Source organism: Syngnathus floridae, chromosome 2 (assembly GCF_059516105.1).
Source record: "Syngnathus floridae isolate MCC-2025c chromosome 2, RoL_Sflo_1.0, whole genome shotgun sequence".
Lineage (NCBI taxonomy): Eukaryota > Metazoa > Chordata > Actinopteri > Syngnathiformes > Syngnathidae > Syngnathus > Syngnathus floridae.
This window is the reverse complement of record NC_142414.1, coordinates 8,557,757-8,563,380: the sequence shown is the minus strand read 5'-3', so window position 1 is coordinate 8,563,380 and position 5,624 is coordinate 8,557,757. Positions and strand designations below refer to the sequence as shown.

The 5,624-nt window shown below is 42.3% G+C and overlaps 1 long non-coding RNA gene across 1 annotated transcript; it reads left to right on the top strand.

Annotated features, from left to right (window-relative positions):
* The first annotated feature begins 690 nt into the window (after positions 1-690).
* On the top strand, positions 691-4,646 carry LOC148401563 (uncharacterized). Its single transcript, XR_015857132.1, has 3 exons — positions 691-982; positions 3,376-3,644; positions 4,416-4,646. It is a non-coding gene; the product is annotated as an uncharacterized LOC148401563 (long non-coding RNA).
* The last annotated feature ends 978 nt before the right edge of the window (positions 4,647-5,624 follow it).

The window sequence follows — 5,624 nt, the reverse complement described above, 5'->3', positions numbered from 1 at the left end:
TTTTCCGTATGGAAACGTGAAAATGCTGCATTGAGAAAGTGGTTAGCCTCGTAGTTTTGACTTTGGGGTTTTGAATCCAGACTCCTGTGGGGATCGGCATCAAGGTCCAGATGGTAGTTTAGGTTTTTCGATTATTACGATTACAGGTGATATTAGCTGTTAGCCATTTAAACGCAAGAATCAAAAGTGAATTTAAGAATCTACATTGTCTCGTTAATGAGAATTTGATGGTCTATACTAAATTGTCAAACTCAAGGCCCGGGGGCCGGATCCGGCCCACCACATCATTTTATGTGGCCCGCAAAGGCAACTCATATGTCAACTCTATGTTTTTTGTTAAAGTACCAAAATTGTAAATCATTTTTTTTTAAAACCCCACTTAAATTAAATAAATTAGAGAAAATTTCAACTTTTTTTATGCTGGATTCTGTTGTGTCTATGCAATAATATAAGATTAATGGCCCCACGATGTAAACCATAACTACGATGTGGCCCACAACAAAAAAAACAAAAACTTCAATTTAATGTAGCTTGACAGATTTGGTCTTACGTTTTGTTTCCGAAAATTCCAAACACGCCCGTGTTGGGAATATCTTCATTTCTTAGCAGTAAAGGAAAAAAAAGGTAGAAGCTAACACAATTAGAGACTCGGTATACCCATAATTCCGCTGGGCGAGTGCCCCGCCTCCGTCTGTGTTGTGCTTGGTGTTGCAGCCCGGAGGCGGTACAGGTCATTCCGATTTCTGCGCAAGTGTTGAACCTAACACCTGACCCCGAGGCTTTAGCGCAGAGATCCAAACCAGACGTGACACATGACTACAAACAGGCATAAACACATTCACCGCCATCGACCAATCAAGGTGAAGAAAAATAGAGCGCTAAGAAGCCAACACCTGAGAGGTTAAAAACAACATTTGAAGATGAAGAACGTAACGCGTGTGCCGTGACGTGCATGTGTTTATCCGTGTGAATTGGAGTGGAGGTCAGTAATGCAAATTGTCCTGTCACTTCACGTGTGGCGAGATGGCGAGATGTGTGCGCCTGCATCTACGAGGTGAGCGGAGGAGGGGGGGGATGTGTCTTTGCGCTACACAGTCAAACATTGCTGGGTTCGAGCCCACGGCTACGCTGAGCCTCAACCTGAACTTGGGGAGTTCGTTTTGTTCCTCTGCATCTAGAGCAAAAAAGAAATAGCCCGGGGATATGTCAAGTGTTTTTGTCTTCTTTCCTGCCTGTTCACTTCCAGCACAAAGCTCGCTGATAACACGTGGGAAGGTAATTCTCAAGAAAGGAAGAGCTTCTGACAGGCTTGTTGTCTTGTGTGCTTCTTTTTTTTTTTGTCTACGTCGCTACGATGGAATTAGCCAAAGTGCAAACAAATAGAACAAAAAGGCGCTGCAATATGTTTTCGGGCGTTGGCTAAATCACTTTGGGATTTGACGGCCGATTAATAAATTTTGCAGGATTTCCTCGGCAAACAAGCCGGCGTGTATTTGCCCAGCTTGTAAATAAACCCGACATTTGTTTTTGATAATTGCTAAGCCATGTTTGTTTCCGCTTTTCCTATTCGAACATTTTGGTGGTACAATTCTGGAAAGGTGTGAAATATGCTGACGGGAAAGAAATTTTGCATTTTCCTCATCGGGTCTCTCGTTCAATTCATAAATATAATAATTCAGCGTGATGATCACAGAGTCAAATTTGAGCAGTTCCCCGGCAGTTGTCTACCGACAAGAATGGAACACGCGTAAAATTAGTGGAGTAGAAACGGGCCAAAGTCGGAGCTGATGAGAGCATCTGATCCATTAGCCCGGGAGCTTTAAGAGAGCAAGTTCATTAACCACCTCGGGGATTAGCCGCCAAAGTCGGCGCCGTCGTATCTTTTCAGCAACATTTATAAACCTTTGGCACCTTCTTCCTCGCTGATTCTTCTCTCTGCTTTCACACAAAAATCTTCACCTGAATGGTAATGAAATCAGCCAATTTAGCTCCGAAAGCTGCGGGGCTTGGACAGATGGCATCGAAGCATGCACTCCTTCAAAAAAAAAAAGGAGAGCGCGGCACCCAAGCAAGGCGGCGCCAGTTCCGCAAAGCTGGGCAAATCTGTACAAAGTGCTGGAGCTGAGAGGGGAAAGCCAGTCACCTCATCACGCCTCCATTTTACAACCCCTGTTGCCCTAATCCTGACAAGCCGTCCGCCATTAGGGAGGCTTGCGCTGCAGACCTCACCGGCTCCTCTGCCTGTCAAGAAGGATGCAGAATGTTCATCTGCGTAAGCATGGTCATAACAGCAAAACTTTTTTTTTTTTTTTTAAATAGTCATTGTTTGTTGTGATCTTTATGGTTTTATGTCAGGACATGATTTCCATTTGGCATTTTTTTCCCCATAATGTGCATACAGGGTCGCATTATGAGAAAAATATCAAAAGTAAATAATACAAACAAATTATAATAAATAATAAAATAATAATTAAAAATAAAATCTTTTTTTTTTTTCAAATTTTCCCATAATACACATTGGGTGGCATTATGAGAAAATATCAAATGTAAATAATGCCAAAAAATATAATAAATAATAAAATAATAAATAAAATAAAAATACAAATTATAAATAATAAAATAATTAATAACTACAGACATGAAGAAAACAGAAAATTAAAAAAAAATACTGATTTAATATTCAAACTTATTGATATAATATATCATAAGGCAATACTGGTGTCATGGGACATTTGCAGCACTTAAGTTCGATAAGTTCAATCGTACTTGCAAATAAATTTGAACATAATTGCAAGTACTTTTGTACTCTACATTGACAGTTCCACGCTTGCGTAGTTTTCCAAGGTGAATTCAAATCAATACTCTGACTGCAGGAGCTGTCAGGCCAAAGTTGCCGAGATGGAAGCCCGAGATGGTCGTATTTGTTTTCCTCCAAGACAATAAATATGATTAGGGAGGTGCAGACAAACACAACGCAACTGTTCATGTTTGCTTTTAATTAATTGCATAATGCTAATATTATTGCCTTAATGTGACGCTAATTACGGGCTAATTATGTAAACGATGGTTAACTATGATGATCACACTCACATTAGCAACCAAACATTCCAGGGAAGGGCCCACCTCTTATAATTACCTTAAAACGTGTACGTTTCTTTGAAATGCAAACAGTTTTCTTTTTTTTTTTTTGCAAATGAAAATAATAATTAAAAAAAAGAAACACATCCTCCCTCCCTCCCTCCCTCCCTCGCTATCACACATCAACACACACGCTGCCTGTCCTCCACCTCTGTACTTTCATACAGAAACATCTGTTAAGTAGGAGCAAATGTCAGCTAATTATTTCACCAAAGCATGTTTTTAATTGATCAACAGGGGAACAGCTGTAGAGTGGATCCTAGCGTCACGGCGCTGGGTGAATAAAAACCGAGGCGGGGGAGGCGGGGGAGGATGAGAGCAGAGAGGGGGTGGACGGGCTGCGTGTTGGGAGCAGCCTTCACCCACCTCCATCCTGAGAAGAGCTTTGACCTGCTGCCGCAACCTGCCAGCGCACTCAGGGGAGAAGCTCGGCACTTAAACCGGCGCCATGCGTACGTTAAAAGGTTCATTCTGCGCCAAGTTGCTGTATTAAACTTCAAGCAAAGGTGAGCTATGTTCATGGAGGCACCAGCAAATTGCTTCACTGCTTTCTTCTTAAACTTCAAACTAAGCAGCACTTGATTTTTTTTTTCAAAAGGGATGGCAAGGGCCCCTTGGGAGTGACATTACTTTTTTTTCCTTGCTTTATGATGGGAATATTTGAGGTGCTCATCGGGCAATTAAAATGTTAAGCATACAGTATTTTGCAAAGCCTTCATAGACCAATCTTGAGAAGATGATTGCTGTTCCTTTTTGACAACAGCATTACACAGAACTGAATTCTTCACTCTACATACTATTTGAGATATGAAATGTGGATTTTGCCACGGATAATTCCTTTTAACATGTATTTTAAAATAAAAAATCTGGCTATTTTTTAAATTAACTGTTTCCTGAATTGAGGGAGGTCATATCGGTGTAAAAGAAGTTCATTGCATTTTGCTTCTTGGGGTACAATGTTAGAAAATTACGATAAATGTTTCATAATTACGATTATTTCCACTGATATTTTTAAGGGAGATAAAATGAAGCAGCCTTAGAATGCTGTGCACCGTTTTTTTTTTTTTTTTGGGGGGGGGGGGTGGTTCAACAGGTGAAGGCAGGCCTCCAAATCTCACCAGGGGCAACCACGATAAAGGTGCCAACCATAAGACATATGTTGCTTTTGTTGTTTTAGTTGAGTCCTTCCAGGTAGTTCAGCTGTATTGATGCAAAAAGGCAAACAGCTTCAGGGTTGTGATTCATCCCAAGCCCTTTTGTGTTCCTGTCACATCCAGGTAGGCACAACGCACGGAGGTCAGAGCTGAGAGAGACACACAAATCTGGGTTAAGCCCCACCAATGCCGTTCCCCGAGGCTTGTTGGAGTCTGTTACACGGCAGCCAAGCCGCATCGCCGCGTAACTGCGAGACTTAGAAACACCAAGTAGACACGGCCTCGGGCAACTCCACAGTGTCCTAAATAAAGCGAGACAAAACAAAGAATCACTGCTAAGGGTTTTGTACTGCTGTGACCAAATGAGTCCAGGATGGTGCAGGTGCACACAGTAGAGTTCTGCAGTTCCACTTGGAAAGAGGAACTTCTTCAGAGGGAAAAGCAGGAGAAAGCCGGCAGCCGTATGGACTGCGGGAAGCTCAAGCATGACTAAAAAGTACATTCAGCGCTAGTCAGTGAATTCTGCTCCCTATTTGTCACTGCCACCTTGGAGAGCAGAGAGCATTAATAATACATGGGGGCCCGGGGAATCTATTAGAGGCTACCCTTGCGGAGAAGAAGCTGCGAGAGCTGCAGCGGTGAGAGACACAAAGCCTCGGCGCTTGGCGGGGTCTCGCCACGAGTGTCAGGTACGCAAAACCCGAGAGAAAAAGTGCAGGCGGGTATTGATCCAGACTGCCTTTGGACTCACGAGACAGGCCGATAAACTGGAATTTTTCGTCCTGATGAGGATTTACTGTAGCAGAATTAAAGCTAACAGTAGCTAGCTATTCATGCTAATTGGAAAAACAAATGGAACAACTTCTCACGGGAAGGCTATAGCCGAGATTCAAAACCTCAATCGGCCTGTGGACTCACGAGAGAGGCCGCTAAACTGGAATTTTTCGTCCTGATGAGGATTTACTGTTGCGGAATTAAAAATGACCGTAACTGTCGTTAGCTGTTCATGCTCACTGGAAAAACAAAGACAACAACTCCACACGGGAAGGCTATAGCTGAGATTCAAAACTTCAACCTGCCTTTGGACTCATGAGAAAGGCCGCTGAACTTAAATTTTTCATCCTGATAAGGATTTACTGTAGCAGAATTAAAGCCAACAGTAACCGTAGTTCAAGCTAACAGTAACAGTAGTTAGCCATCTATGCTAACTAGAAAAATGAAGAGAACAACTCCTTACGGAAAGGCTATAGCCGAGATTCAAAACCTCAACCTGCCTTTGGACTCACGAGAGAGGCCACTAAACTGGATTTATTTTTTTTGTTGTTCTGATGA